This window comes from Pseudochaenichthys georgianus, chromosome 15 (genome assembly GCF_902827115.2).
Source record: "Pseudochaenichthys georgianus chromosome 15, fPseGeo1.2, whole genome shotgun sequence".
NCBI lineage: Eukaryota > Metazoa > Chordata > Actinopteri > Perciformes > Channichthyidae > Pseudochaenichthys > Pseudochaenichthys georgianus.
This window is the reverse complement of record NC_047517.1, coordinates 16,947,298-16,964,205: the sequence shown is the minus strand read 5'-3', so window position 1 is coordinate 16,964,205 and position 16,908 is coordinate 16,947,298. Positions and strand designations below refer to the sequence as shown.

Genomic DNA, 16,908 nt, shown 5'->3' with positions numbered 1-16,908 from the left:
AACACTACAACAACATCTTTCACAGCTCATCTTTCAAATGCAGAGTGCAGAGTTTTGACGGATTTAACAAAATATATACAATGATGAATGTTGCTTTTGAAAGAAATGTACTCGTAGTGGCTAAAGAGAATTTTCTTTGAGGAATGTAAAGTATATTTTCTTTTATTCAGTTCGGAAATGAAACGTATTTGGGATTTTTTCTGGACACAACATTTTTGTTGATTTTTCAAAATGACAAAACCTTTCTTCAACATTTTTAAAAGATGAGATGCCTGCTTTGGATCATAAGGTATACGGTTTAGCATGAATGTCGAGCACATCTACATCCTGTAACACCACAATATGGTTTTTTACACTTCTGATGTTTCAATGAAATAACAGATGTAGTAGTTGCTGGTAAACATGTTATTAAGTGAACTTTAGAGGTCCTGCTATATGGATTTTTTATTTTTAAACCTTGGACAGAGTCTTGGTAGTAGTTGACTTGTCTCCAGTTCTTATGCTAAGCTAACTCACCGGCTGGAGCTTTGTATGTATACATGAGTGGGGTATCATAGTCTTTGCAAGAGAGTCTAAATGTGTACATCCCAAAATCTTTTAACATTGCCTTTAAGCTTTAGTATTGGATATTCATTTCAACTGGAGAAGTCTAAAAGATTGTTTTCATCATATACATCAATATGTAATAAATGTATTCCCTTACTTGTTCAAAGTATTATCACAATACATTTCCACATTTCCACTAAAATATGTACGACTTTTACGTTTTTAAATCAAACACTCCTACTGGAGCTTGTTCTTACTCGAAAAGCCCAGAGGGCAAATCCTGTCGTTGTACAGTCAACCTGGTGAGACAGCCCCGCTCTGCATGCTAGTATGGGAGCCATTGAGGCTTGCTTCATAATTAGTACTAACCTAGTTAAAACAGCATAATGTGATAAGGAACTAGGGCTTCTGCCTGATTACTTCCACCGGGGAACATTTCATAATCTACCAAGAGCGAAAGGCACCTGCATCCGCTTAGATTCAGCCCTCATTCATGAGGGCGTGACGATAGCCAGGCATGTGATACATTTGCTGTCCAGTATTTTTAGTCCAGCTGATAACGGCATGCTGTGGGAAGGCAAGTTTCTCCTTAGTGATGCAGAGTAGGAGAGGGGCTGTTTAGGGAAATGGCCTGTTCCTCCTGCAGAGAGGAAGGGAGGGAAAGCAGCTGGCAGGCAACAGGCAGACACAGCATCTCTGAATGTCACTTCTCTCCCCTCTCCGCCCCCCTCCTCTTCTCTCTCTCCACCTCCTCTTCTCTCTCTCCACCTCCTCTCCTCCTCTCAGTTTGTTCCGTATCTGTTGTCTGAATTCATCAGAGAGCAGGAGGCTGAGCTGCCCCCCCCCTCCATGCCACTCCATCTCTACGAAAGTGGAAGACTGGAAGGGGGTAGTTGGCATATGAAGTGGAGGGGTGGAGAGTAAACAGAGCCTTCGCATCCCTTCATGTTGTTGCTAGGCAACTTATACTGCATATGACAGCCTTGAGTGACAGCAGACCTCCCTTCGGAACAAAGACAGAAAGTTGAGTCAGAGAAAGGAGAGGAGCAGAGAGCAGCACAGTGACGAGGGGTGATTTGGTGAATTTAAAGCAATAGAAAACACCACAATGAAACAAAGGTGAACCAAGATGATCACAGTCGTCCACTAATTTGGGGACCCACCAAGAATAAGCTACATCTGACAAATCAGGACATCATTATTATTCTGTTACATAATAACAGAATAAGAAAGCACATTTGACAAATAATGTAAAATAATACAACAAAACTACTCTATGGTAACTACTAGGGAAGATACAAGAACATACTTCTGCTTCAGATAAGTTGATGCCAAAAACCTTAAAACATGAGTACATGCAGATACAGGGAATCAGGACTCGAGGCTCAATCTTATAACTATCCAGGCTCCCAAGGGACAACCCATTACACTGCCATAATGATGCTACATTGTTAACTAAATAAACGGTTTAGAAATTGGCAGGCGAAGAGCTAGTTGCCATAATGGTCCTGTTCGAGCTAACTGCTACATTTAGGCACATTTGTGTAGGAAATTAGTATTGTGCGAAAGTAAAAACAGTATTAAGATGGTAACAATTTGAGATGAAACTTAAAAAATTGTTTTTTATAAAAACAATTAGGGATGCACGATATTGGTTTTTTGAAACCGATACCCTCCTGCTTCTCAAGATACTGATAACCGATAATAATATAATATATATATTTTAAATGTACCTGTAGTTTTTGCACACCTGGTGGTAAAAAAATGACTAGTAGTGAGCAAATAACATGAGCATTACTACCATGAACAAAACAAAGCCAAGAACAGTTCTGACTCTTCAAAGTGACCATATTTATTTTCTCAGACAAATCTGGCAAACTTCTTGCCAAAAGCCTCGTCGATAGGTAAAAGCCCCGGTGCCTTTGCAGCTGGCTTTGGATTCGCCGCTAGTTTAGCAGCGCAGGCGTCTTCGTACGCTTAACACACCATCGTAGCGATGGCGATGTTTCAGGTGACTAATCAGGTTGGAAGTATTATAGCTCGTTGCCTTTTTCCCTCCTCGTGGAACTTCTGCATTGTTAATACAAATAGCAAGCGAACTATCTAACTCTGAAACTTTTAAATAGTCCCATACTACCGACGACATGTTTGTTTACTGTCCTGGCTTCACGGCCGCACACCATTTACGTCACAGCCAGGCATGAGAGAGAATTAGGGAGCGTGGATTTGTGAAAAACTCCCCTCTTCCTAAACCACTAACACCACAGTACTGGCAAAACGGGAGGAGCCGAGTGAAAAACAAGCGCCCCTCATCCCAATCCACCCACACCGCAGTATTATTTTCTTTTTTTTTACCCAAAAAATATATTGTATATTATCGGGGCTATTAATACTTTTATCGGGTTTATCAGGATGACGTCATAATTCCTAATATCGGACCTGCACCACTAAAAACAATGTTTCCATAGTAACCTCAAAAAGACATTTGACCTGTTTAACGTTTAACACCTGCACTTAGCATCTTATAACTACTAATGCCAATCTTTTTTCCTCATCAAAGCAAATATTTCTTATTCTACATGGCAACAAATGTCCCTGGTATCAAATACTAAACGTGTGCCATTTTGACATCCCTAGACATGGCAGATTTTGCATTGTGTCAAGGGATTGCAAGCCTAAAGGGTTGAGAACAAGACTTGCACACTAACAGCACAGTACTTTTTAAAACATTCTGCCATCAGTCCAAACAACGTTATATCTGTTTGTACATGAGGAAGCAAACTTAATTGATGTTGCTGTAATCACACTCCAAAGCACTCTAATGGATTCATATTTGAACACTACAACATTGAGGATGTCTTCAGTAGTTAAGTCATTATCCAAGTCTTGTTTAGAGTTTGCACATACTCTCTCATTACCTATGAACAGGATCTGTAGAAACTCCCGAGGCAGAATACCAGCATTGCCACCACAAACTCCAAACTATACTTTGGCAAAAGTTGGCAGACACCCACAGCACATTTTGTGTGCAGCACAGATGACGTGCTCCATCCATAGGGCATATAATAAGGCTTTTTCTTGACGATGGTAGGGGCTAAAATTAGCACGAGAATAATGATCCTGGCCAGAAAGCTGGTTTTCATTGGAAATTTGGCAGAAGGGAGCGCTCTGGATGCCAGATCAGAGGTGCTGCCGTACAGATCTGTGCAAAGGGAGCATGAAGTCAGGAAGCAAAGGAAAGTTGACACTGGAATCCATACAGTTAACAGCAGTTTGGGAAACGTTGCCAGTGTTTTTAGATGAGCATGAAAGATGCCTGCACAACATCTGGCGAAAGTGGAAAGCTACAAACAAAAGGGAATCTATTCAGAAGATTGTGCTCTGACTCTAGATACCAAAACAACAACAAGATAGACATTTTTCCCAAACTGAAGTCCATGGCCAGCTGTAGCATATGTTGCAGTGCAGCATCTTCCTCCTGTAATTAATGGACTTCTCCAAAGGGAACAGTCTGATTAAGTGAAAACTCTTCTTATTCTCCACAGGCCCATGAAGCTCAGAGAGAAATGGCTCCGATAGAATTCCTGAGAACTTGGCGGCCCTTAGTTTGCCATGCAGCTGGCATCTCTTTCTATGGAGTCACTTTCAAAGCTTTTCCCCCCTACAAGTGGCATCAAAAACATCTGTTCCCACATGAGAGATTGCCCAGTCCCGGCAGGATGGCCTGCAGATGTAAGCAACAGCCAACATGCAAATGTACATGTAAAACCTCAGACGGCCACATTGTGAAAGTTAAGACAACAATGTGCCCATAGTCACAAAGGGGAAGGGAACAGATCGAAAAGATAAGGGCTGGAAAATAACGGCTGTGCTGAAAGTAAAAATTACTCCAAAGGATACAGAAAGGAAGGAGAACACTCAAATAACAAGAGATGACAGGTTCAAGCGAAGGAGCACAATAACTAGTCATTCTGAGCCGGCGTATCCTGGCCATATTGAAAGATGTACAGTGGTTCAATACCAGGCAGAACACCAATCTCAGCTCCATCATGTTCACAACCGTCCTGAGAGTGGGGGGGGGGGGGGGGGGGGGGGGGGGGGATGAAGTAGCACAGCTATATAAAAGGCTGCTGTGTCCGGGCGTTTGGAATGCTTTAAAATGTGCACTCTGCTAGTGCTCAGAGCAGTGTAAAACACTATGCATCATTAAGGGATGTGTGCTTAAGTACTGTCCACGGACCTGTAAAGCCACTGCTAGCGGGGGAGAGTGGATACAGGGAGGCAATGGGAACCAGTCAGAGTTATTTCCATTCCCTCAGCCCGTTTATGGAAACATTATTGGAGCAAGGTTCAGTTCTCATGGAGGAGGAAAAGATTCAGGAAGCAAATAAAAGTGAGAGACAGGAGAGAGTGAAGGAGGGAGTGGAAGAGAAAGAGGAGGGAGTGTAGAAGTAGAAGAGATACAGGGGGAGTGTAGAAGTGGAAGAGATACAGGGGGGAGTGTAGAAGTGGAAGAGATACAGGTGGGAGTGTAGCAGTGGAAGAGATACAGGGGGGAGTGTAGAAGTGGAAGAGATACAGGAGGGAGTGTAGAAGTGGAAGAGAAAGAGGGGGGAGTGTAGAAGTGGAAGAGATACGGGGGGAGTGTAGAAATGCAGCGTTTAGCTGTTTTCTCTGGAAAAGACCTTGCTCTGCTCTGTGTGTGTCCATCATTGTGTGGTTCTCCCTCTGGCAAAGGCCACAAAAGCCTCCATTTATCTAGCCTGAGCATCTAGCCGTATTGAGAGAAGGGCTCTGAAAGGCAGGCAGCCATCACATGTGCCAGGGTGACATGGCTTTTCCCTTGTTAACACTTCAGTCTTGCACCCAGAGTGCACCCCACACAATCCTCACCGGCGTGAGGGATTACTCCTGCTGACTAAACGGGCAAAAAAGAAATAATACATCTGTTCTATATATTTGCATTTCTTTGGTTGGATCACAATGCACCACTTGACTCGATGGAAAGCGAACATTCTCAGTCAGGCGTGAGAAACCCACCCCATCAATGAGGCCTTTTTCCACCCTCTGGTTTCTTTAACCGGGGTAACAGCACATCACAAGGAGCAGCCTGCACAAAACACAGTCTGTCAACTTGCAGGCAGACAGGGCCCGTTTATTCACGTTTCACACTCATCAGTTTCTATTTACTCAGTGTTCTCCGGATTAGAAAAGGAGACCAAGAGCAATTTTAGGACATTGCTATGTGTGCTATTCAGCAATCTGCAGCTCTAATTGCAGAGCAAGAGGAATTTTCTACATCTCTAGCATTGAGGCACAACAGCTGCAGCTGGCATGGCATGTGGTGGGTGTGTTTAAGGGAGGTGTGGTGGCTGAAAGGGTGTCAAAGACTAACCTCCCACTGAGAGCCACCCACACACGCGCACCTAAGCGAAACACACACAACTGCACGGGGTGTTACGTGCGCAGACAACCACATGTTCACAATCACACTGTGTGCTTTTGTCTCCATGTCCAGATTAATAACGTTAATGACACACTGAAAGCATCTGGGGAAATACTGAGCACTAAACTGTGCTTCCCTCTCTGCTGCCACTCAGCAGCACATCCTTGATCTCACTGATTTAGAGAGGAGTCAGCTGTCATAAACAGAAAAACTCCAAACGCATACAGTACATACACATATCCCATTCCTCAAGGTCATCATCTCCTGTGAAATATCTCCGTGCACACGCAGAGAGATTCTTAAACGCGTGTTGAGAGGAGGGATAGGCATGCTCTTTTTTCTCCCTCCTCAAATCTTGTCTTTTCTTGTCCCCACCTCCTTATACCATCCCCCTTCCCGAATGTGGAAAAGGTGTCCAGGGAGATGAGTGCGGATGAGTTCATTCCTCCACCAGCAGCCATGTGCACTGATGCGACCCGACGGGCAGGCTCTCAGTTATCGAGTGACCTTTGACCTTCAGAACTGATCGAGGCCAACGATCTGATGAGGTACTCTTATGAGGCGGGGGATGGGAGTAGAACGAAAAACAAACGTCTCGACAGTCTTAAGGAGTACGGCTGGATTGCCTATGGCAGCGTTTCCTCTAGAGACCTCCTTTGTACATGCATAGAGTCCATTGGCATTCATATTTATGCAATTAAGACCAACATAAAAAGGAGTATATTTAAATGTATTTCTTACTCACTGGAGATCAGGGGCAAAATAAAAAATGTTCACAGGAATGGTGTCTGACTTCGATCACAGAGCTGGCCAGACTTTTACAACAGATTCCCAAATAAGCACATATTCCCTTATTACTCACTTCCTTATCTCTTAACTGCAGCCTGCTCTGAAGAATGTCATCAAGATGGCAGCATTAGGAGGGCACCAGGCACTGGCAGCTGTACAACATGCTTTCGGGGTCACCTACGCCGCAGAATCAAGAGGAAAATCTCTCTTTCATGTTAGTAGATTGGAGAGCAGTGGTATATATCCAGCAGGGTTTAGTAAGACGTACGACTCCCACAGGCAGCTGCTATAAATACAATCTTACTCCGACAGAACAATTCTTTTTTTGCATTTAGTTTGAGTCTGACCTTGAAATACATCCTAAGAAATATGAAATATTGGAGTTCCCACCATTACTTTTGTACCTGAAAAAGCACACAGTACTATTCTATCCATATTAAATCAATAACAACCACATTGCTCCAGTATTGGACTCTGGGGGGAAATCCTATCAAGCAGAGGCTCATGGTGAAGTGTGTGTGTTTTAGGATCCATGATACAATGTTTGCAAACCAATCATATGTTTTATTGTAAACTGAGCCGTGGGTATGTTGTTGATCCTGCAATGTGACGACGACGACCCTGAGGTGACAAAGCAATGATGCAGCAGCGATCCATGAGGTCATCAAACATATCAGCGGCCTTGGTTTAACTGGGGAGTCTGCTCTGTTAGCCCAGAGGGAAAAGATAATGTGTGCGTTTACATGCTTTTGATTATTGTTGTGCTGTAACCTTATTTCTTCAGAGTCGTGTAAATAAGAAAATGTTTCATCTGCAAAGACTTCAATCAAGCAAACTCTGGAAGCATTGTGGAAGAAGTAAGTACAAAAGTAAATCCATCATCATCAAGCTGATCTCTGACCTTTGGTGTTGGTGTGCTCTACCTAAACACAGATTATCTGGAGACGGATGAGAACAGTGTAATTATACAGCTGCTCCTGTGGTCAGATATGCAGCACCTGGCTGTGTATCCAGCAGTTGTGTGTTCGTTGTGTTTTGGCATGCCGCTCCGAGCTGAACTGTATGTGGCCCTACAGCGCTGTTTACATTTTAGAGAGGATCCGAGGGCTTCCAGTAAACATAGCCCGGGGAAGGTAAGCAGGGAATGAACACACAGTGTAGCTGCTAGGCATTGTAGGAATTACAGACCTCTTCTTAGGATCCTTACATAGTGTCTGGGACATTGTTTGCCTGACGGTGTTACGCAATCTCCCCTTCCTTCGCTCCTTCTTCTTCTAAGGCTATAAACCCTTATAAAGGCCAGCACTCAGTGTCAAATGTGCTGCCCCTGTAGCTGCGGATCCCACCCCCTGTGGCTAACCTCCAAACATCCACAGAAGCTTTCAATACACTTCAGCGGACGAGGGGAGCGGTTGATCTCCTCCACATTGACAGACAGTGAGATTACAGAAGCAAGAGAAGAAAAAAAAAAATCAGGCCACTGTCACTCTAGATCATTATCCTCCGTCAACAGCCTTTACAAATCGCATAAAAGGAAGGCTAGTCCAAATGATGTCGCTAAGAAAGAGGGGGGAAAACAAGTGAGATGGAATATACTACTCTAGCTTTGAATTAGCTCTGCTTGGCTGGGCCTGCGCTCCTTAAACACATCATACCGCCGCAGCAGCAGCCCACAGTACAAGGAAGGGCCGGGCTTAGTGCCAGCGCCGCACAGTTCAGCTCCTCTCTGCTTTAGACTTCCCTTCCACTTTGTGTGAAAAGGTTTCCAATACACACCAGTAAGTCCAATATCCCAGGCTTGTCTCAAATAGTCAGACATCTATGTCTTCGCTAGCAGCAAGTTACATGAATAGGCCAAAGGCAACATCGTGTACAGGCATTTCTGTGCTCCAGTAAGTTGATACAAGGGCAACATTAATGTCCTGGTTTAATGGTGTGCATCATTCTAAGTATCTGAACTGAACTAAGAGACAAAAATATTCCTGTTTCAAAGGCATTGAAAGGACGTATAATGTTTATATAAACGTATAATGTTTATATAAACAAAATGAAGCTCGGTGAAAATGAACAAATAAAAATGTCCAAGCCATCATTTAAGAGATTTTGACGGTTTGTTGCTGCTGTCAAATGAAAGAATAACACAATCGGGATAATATATTTGCATCACACTAACGTGATATACACACTTGAAATAAAACTGCAAATGGCCAAAGTTTTGTTTTAGCTCGGGGATTTCCCAGTGTAAACCACATTCATTCGGTAAACTAAACTCATTATCAACTTTATGGATCAGTGGAAACACAAACAAGGGTAACAACCTCCTCCCAACAAGTTTCGTCAGCACTTTAAAAAAACACAATGACAGGCTACAGACCATGACAGGACTTTCTAATTCGTCTCATGTCAGTAAGCAGGCAACATGAAAGCAACCAACACAAAACAGACACTTTCTCACGCTCGATAAAGGGTTGTTTAGGAGAAAGTTCCTTCCTGTAAAACGGCTGATACCCAGAAAACTTGGACAAAGTAAAACGTCTCACAACAACACAAAGTAGCATTGTATTATCGAAGCTATCCTGCTGTTCATGTAGTTTCGACATAGACCCATGCTCAACAACGGTGTGTAAGCACTGCAGTGCTCTGGTGAGGTTAAGTGAAGGATACTGGCTCCGGCAGCAATGCTTCAGTGACTCACGCACACACATGCAAACACCCTAAAGCTGAGCACTTGATGGCACATCTGTCACGGATCTGCTCCATTTGACTTGTTAATTACAATCAACCTCCATCAGAAACACGTCAGCGTGCTTTTACGCTTCAAAACAAGTCAACCGTTGGCCATTTGCTCCTTGGCTCACCCAGGGTCAATTTGACAATCAAGGGCGCAGATGTTAGTACGGGGAATACGTGCAGAAATAGCCTACATTTTATTAATACCTGGTTTAATTTACCGTACCTTAAATGGGCCGAAAATGGCTAATATTACCTAGATAGAGATTATAAAATATATAGTCCTATAGATAATAGAGGAAAAATACATAAATAAACCAATTAAGTGTGAAATTATCCCATATATCCCTTGTAACCATCAAACTGACACAGTTTGAGAGGGGGCAAGGTCGGAACTTATTGGTTACATTTTCATGAATTCAACTTTATGTATCACGTATTGCTCATTTTGAAGTTCAATACCCGGCACATCTACTACGGTGGCGTTTAATGAATGAATAGACAGAGAATCATAGAAAGTCTACAGAGGCAGAATGGCATGCAGTCAGGTTCCTGGCTGTCACCCACACCCAGGCCTGTCTGCTTATTCAGACGGCCCATTCTTTTCTGCTACAGTAGGAAGGAGGTATGCATCGGCTCTAAACCAAATCCCTTCTTATCTCCCATTGGAGGCTGGCCGCGACCAGAGGTCAGCTGTCCCATTTGTCTGGGCCCACTGAGGGGAACACAGTCGGAGTTAACCCCATGGGTCAGGACTGGTCCTTGGACTCAGTGGCAATCGGGTTAATGACTGGCCAGCATTCATTCTCCCCATTGTAGCCCAGTGACAGACACGTAGACAAAACATATAAGGAGGGTCAGCAACTTCACTGGCCTTTCCCCCAACATTCCTGATATGGACACTAATGGGTCCCCATGGGAAGAGAAGGGGCAGACATAATTCATCATGGCAAGACACATTTTCCTATTTGCTTGACTATTGCAAATCCATAATGCATGAACATGATCTTTTTTGCAGGGACATCGTTAGAAGATTGATCCAATGGGTTGAAATGTGTTAAATAATAAAACCATTGTGTGTTCACAGCAGGAATAATACATGGTTCTCCCTGTTTATTAAAGGAGAACCACAGGATGTAAGTGCCATGCAGCCATTGGGGTCCCGTTGTCCCGTTATTATACATAATCAAATATTAAATAATCTTTATTATTTCCCAGTTGGCTATGCGCTAGAAGAACTGAACCAGCTGATTCACACGCCCCAATATAACAGTACGGTTTGGTGCTTTGCATCATGTGCGATAAAAACAAATTGTGATGAATATGTTACTAACTGGCACCAAAAGTACATGCGCTGGAAGGAACACATGTTTGGAACGTGTCGTTCAAGGAAAGTAGTATAAAAATGAACTTCTTGGCATCTGTGGTGCCTTAAGCTGTCAGTGTAGAATACAATCAGACTGTAATGGATTAAACCAGGTTATAGTTCGCCTTCATCTTGCTGTTTAACCTAATGATCAAGCCAAAAGAATGCATTACTTTATCCCAGTATGAATAACCAATGGGATAAGGTGATTGAACAGCAAAGACCTTCATTTCTATATTCATTTTAAAATGGGATGACCCACATTTTGCAAATCATAGAGATTATCTAGAGGATTATTGATTTTCTTTGAGATAGAAAAATATCTTATAGTTAAAGCCTGTCGTCTGCCATGGCTACATCAAGCCACCGCCATGGTGCGATCATCTGTAGCTCCGTCTGTCAGTCATGTGTAAGCAGGAGCTTAGTCCAGCAAATAATGTGAGGTTTTGAAAAGGTCATCGTTAAACAGTAGCCGGTCATAAGATTTCCCTTTCAGATCCAGCTGTAATAGTAACTAATCCGTGGATAGAAAGCAACAAATCATCCATTAACCATCTGCACTGTAACAACGGGGCTTGAAAACAGCTGTAATAAGGATACTGCAAAGCATACTATCTATCATCAATAAATTAATGATATTTCATCTTTTCCATTAATGGTCGAGCTGCATGCGAGCCAGCAGTGATCGCAAAGGCGGTCATCAGAGGGCCCAAACCTTTACTCTCTCCTCTGCCCCCGCGTAACACCTCTTCCTCAGTCCTTCAGTCTCAGCTGTGTGTCACCAGAGGTTGACATGAATCTCACCAGCAGTGGCGCGATCAGCATTTGACTTCTGTCACGTCACCATCTGCTTCATCCAGCAGCTTCCCCTCCAGCCACAGTGCTGCTTTTTCGCTCAAATGCTCCTGGATGAGCAGCAAGAGGGTGGGAAATTAAAGAGCCGAAAACAATAATAGACGTACAAGACACAAGGGATGGTTTGGTGTAGCAGCTATTTTAACCAATTTCACTGAGATAATAGCAAACAAAACAGGCCACAGACTAACTATAACAGCTCATTTGTGCACATCACATAAAGAATAGAAATACGTTGCTTTGAATGGCTGTTGGCGTCTTCCTGTGGTTCTCCGGAACACATGTGACACACGCCAGCGCCCGAGCAAGCTGTTAACATGCCGTCTTAAGGCTATTACACTTACACATGAGTGGTCATATAATGTGCACAGCAGACAAAAATGATGGATGACTAAGAAAACCCAACATGCTGACCTTGGAGCGGTTAAAGATCCTTTGGTTAGCTTCAGCCTTCCTCAGAAAATCCTTTTGTGTATAGTTACTTTCAATCCCTAACCGGAAATGTGTTCAGGATGATGAGCTCTTAAAAGCTCTAAGTGATCATCAGTGTTATACATCTAGCTGATAGCCCAAATCTAAAGAGAAATACGTCTGTGCTGTACATTATGGGCATTGCTCAGTAAACCACATACATCCATCACAAACGGACTCCTAGTGGAACAGGAGATCAATTCATGAAAAAACGTCGACCTAATGACGGCATCTGTGCTTTTCCTGACAGTGATGAGTGGGCTTAGGTCCTTCCATAAATCCAGACTGCTATCAAAACAAAGGCTGACAAAAAAGACGGCGAGAGAGTCTGACTCTCACAACAGGAGCAGGCAGCATGTGATCCCCTGTCTGCTGGTTGGTTGGTTTTGAAGCAACAGGATTTTGTTGGGAGGCCAACTGTGAATCATGGCTAGCAAACCAGCCGGTCAGTCAGCCTGCACAGACTAGACCAGAGCAGGCTGCCTGATCCCCGTCACATGCATAGGGTGTGGGATCTGTTGGAAAGGGCAGCGCCACATGGTTTGGCATGCTTCTTTAGTACAATGAAGAGAAATGCATCACCCCTAACAAACGTGGTCTGAAACTAAGTCCGTTAGATGTTTTTCCCCCTTCTACTGTTCTCCCAATCATGGCCAGTCAGCACACCGGTAGCAAAGCACCGTGGGAACAGAGACAAACAAGGGGATAGACTGTGGCGCACTAGAGGTGTTGTAACAAGAAGACTAAAATCAGCCAGTACTGTTAAGTCATTTCCCCAATCTAAAGAAAGGCCCACAGTTCTTAGTTAGGGTTATGTATTTATAGGCAAACACAACATATCGGCTGTAACTCTAGTCAGGCGTCTCCAAGCCCACTAGGCCAGAAGACATCCTAACCAGCTCTGCAATGATAACAAGTGGATATAGCCTGTGGGCATGTCAAAGGAAGTCGTTCCTCTGCCAATCATGACAGGTGCCTTATTGTTTGGCTGAGCACACATTGTGCTCTGAACTTTATTTTGAAAGACATATCTATCCGGCTCAATTACCCTTTGTCTGGTTAGCCATGCAGAAGGCGCTGTAAGATATAGATGAGAACATATTTCTTCTTGAGGGCTCTGTCTGCACACTATTGATGGCAGAATGCAACAGATCTTTATTCAAACTGTGATGTCATTATTATGGCTGCTGAATATGTCTACCTCCATGAGTGCGCTGCTGGCAGAGGTTGAGATAGGGTACACATGCAGCCTCATTTTCATCTAATTTAAGGAAGATATTGTCTTTAATGTAGCTTTCATCTATCTGGTAAAAGGTCTGCTTTCCCTTCTGTAACAGACACATTCATTTTTCAATTCAACAGGATAGAGTCATTCAAAATTCGAAGATCATCTAAGTTAAACATTGGGAATAATGAGGAATGGCATATATCCGATCTCAACTGAAAAACTGACAACAACTAAATATTTGCATGATGACAAAGAGAATGAGCAGATTAATAGGATTGTTTTCGCTTCTGTGCACAATAACAGCAAATTACTCACACATCACTAAAGATGTCTTAATGCTCATTCAAAAGAGCGGTCAGTTGAAAAATTGCCTTTCTGGTTTGCAGACCTGACAGCTTGAGTTAAGCCAAACATTTTGGGTGCTAAATGAAAATATGTTAAATGTTATACCGGGCCATGAACACCCTGGAGTCACATTAAAGCACTCCTGTGCCTACTTAGTTCAGCACAGCCCCCCGGAAAACTAATCTTTCCCAGACATAAAACCCTATGAAAAATAATGGTGTCCTATTGATTTTAACGCTCCAGGAGAAAATAAATCTTTATGCTTGATCTGTTCAGATGGGAGCTGTGAAGCCAGCAGGGCAGAAATGCAGAGCACTAAAAATCAAACAATGGAAACGTACATTCACACACAAGAGCACATAGTTGTTGTGGCTTTAGCTAGCCAAGAGCTCAGGAATGGGCCTATTTGTTTCCCTTTATTGGGAAGTTAGTTATTGTCGGGGCTAAACTTCCTGCAGGAAGACAGCAAAGGGATATGGTGGTAGAAGACAAACAACATTTCACTTGTTTACTCTCCCTGTGGAGTATACAGAACATTGTATGTCAAATAAGCCATGGGAGAAGCCCAGTAAGCATAGCAGATAGCAGACTGCCAGAGATTGTGTATTATCAAAACAAATATAATGTTAAAGGAAATCCTTTGTCTGGATCTACTGAAAAGCTCCCACTGCTGCTAAAGTAAACCAGATATGGACATAATACAACAGTAAAGCACAGTGGGGTGTGTTATATTCGTTGACCACTGTTTACATACATGGTTTTTATTCCACTCTGGGCTTCCCACAACAATTACATTTGGCCCGTGAGACTAGCTATGGGCCTCACCTTACAGTAAGCATGTGAAGGCTTTATTATCCATGACCAGTAGGACAATGATGCCTTTATCGCCCCCCACCGTTTTCATGAAAGCACTCCACTAGACAAATTCATTCAAAAAACATTTCCCTGCAAATCCAGTCCAATTAACCCCCGCGCGCACACCACCACCACCAGCAATGTTACAAAAATATGACGACAACATTAAAGTAACATTAACAGTCAGAGAATTTTAGAAAAACCAGCAATGACATTCTATAGCCTGCCTCATCTAATATGAACGCAAACATGTATGGTTTTTTGCATTGCATTTGTCTATGCGCGAGGCTAACACGCTCGTGGTAGATAAACAAACAAAGCTAAGTAAAATATAAGTCAGCGACACCATAGCTAATACCATGAATAGACACAAATATAGGCTATAGATAGGGTACAGCTGAAACATTATACTCTCCAGTCGTTCTATATGTGTCGCTTACATTAGTCTACATATGCTGCGGTGCTCGAAAGAAACTTTATCCTTTGTGTTCACTATTACCATCGATAATGCCCGTGAGTTTCTCCACCTTTCGCTACTCCCTGTGTGTGCAGCGCTGGCGCTCCTCACTTTTAGCTACAGCCATACTTTTTAGTTTGTTTGTCCGCTCGGAGGGAGGAAATTACATTAGAGTCATTACCTTACAACGTCAGCGTTGTCCGGTCCAGGTTGCAGAGTTGTTAAGGTTGCTAATTATCCTTAGCGGTTAAAAAAACAGATGAAGCTGCGGTAGCCGGGCTTGCATCTCTCCCTTTCGGTGTCAGCCTCCAGACTGAATTGGCACAGACGGTGGCAATATGCATCCAGCACCTATCTGTGACAACACGCAGCACCGAGAGAGGCTCCGCCCACCCTCAGCCTGCACCTCACTCCACAGACATTTTATCATAGGTTTGTTGGTTAATATTTTGCAGAAAATAACTAACTAATTTACATTTAAAAAGGGAGGTCATAAGCCTGTCCTGTTTAAGTCCAGTGGCCTTTGTGACATTCACTACAGCCCTTTGTTCATCTATAAACCATGTAAGCCCACAGTGGCCCCATCTGGTGAACTGCAGAAAAGTTTTTTTCAAAATGTATGTAAATAAACTATGATCTTCATATCTCTTTGCATTGTAATGTTTCATCTAGCCCTGTAATTTGTAATTTGTATATTATTTATATAATTATATACTGCATTTCAGTGCAATGGGCTACGTAAAATACCCCATAAACTAGGCCTATATTATTTAAACATAGACACACGTAAAAAACAAGACTTCATTTTAATCAGATACATATGTAAATATACACAAGCAAATGACGAGATACGTATACAAAAATAGTCAAATATAGTAACACAAAGCATACATAAACGAAAAAAAAACATTACATTTGGAGCACAGTTTCGCAATTGTAATGGGTTTTTTTGCTTATTTTTCTGTTGTCCTCATAAAAGTTCCATCAATGTTTTGACAACAAGAAACAAATGATTAATCTTCGCAAATGTACATGTATAGTTGTATACATTTGCAATCCTGCCTACTGCAATATGTCTATATATATATATATAATAAATCACCTCTGGCTGGCAGAGAACTCTCTGCTCCATAGCTTCTCTTAGAAAATTGGACTTAAACTCACACTGTACATTTTACATTTATATTCAATCTAATATGTAATATTCCATTCCTCACATACGTCTGTATGTATAATATCCTGCTTTATCAAATCAAATCAAGTTTTATTTATATAACACATTTATAAACGATTTTTGGTCGAGCCAAAGTGCTGTAGCCTACATATAATACAAATAGCTACAGCTAATACAATAGCACAGATTGTTCTTGTTCAGATTATATTTAGTTACTGTACATTTGTAATTGTGTATTTTCTACTTTTTGTAATGCTATTTCATTTCTATTAACATTTTGGAATGTTTATTTTAGTCTTTACATGTTTAATGTTCAACGCCATGTCTTTTTATGCTGCTACAACGCAAACATTTCCCAAATTAGGATCAATAAAGTACTTTAACTTATCTCTTATCTTATCTTTAAAAAAATGACAGTTATCAAGAAAGTATATTTTGTATTTATGCTGCGTTAACCCTTAATAGAAAACAAAAGCACATGTTTAAGGAGAAGTTAAGAATCACAATGTGTTATAAAAATCTAGAAATATCTTGCCACAGTTTGTGAGTACGTATACACTTCCAATTGAAAATACAATTCCCAGGTATTCCGGCGCATTGTGTGACGCATAATGCTCGCGACAGCTGCTTGTTTCCATGGAGCTGA

At 42.2% G+C, this 16,908-nt stretch overlaps 1 protein-coding gene across 4 annotated transcripts in view; it reads right to left on the bottom strand.

Annotated features, from left to right (window-relative positions):
- The window catches only part of sipa1l2 (signal induced proliferation associated 1 like 2), an 81,692-nt gene extending 66,291 nt beyond the window's left edge, over positions 1–15,401 (bottom strand). For all 4 annotated transcript variants that reach the window (XM_034100695.1, XM_034100697.1, XM_034100694.1 and 1 more), the window contains exon 1: positions 15,270–15,401. The gene's annotated coding sequence lies outside the window, so the exon portion shown is untranslated. The remainder of the gene's footprint in view (positions 1–15,269) is intronic.
- Positions 15,402–16,908: the final 1,507 nt, after the last annotated feature.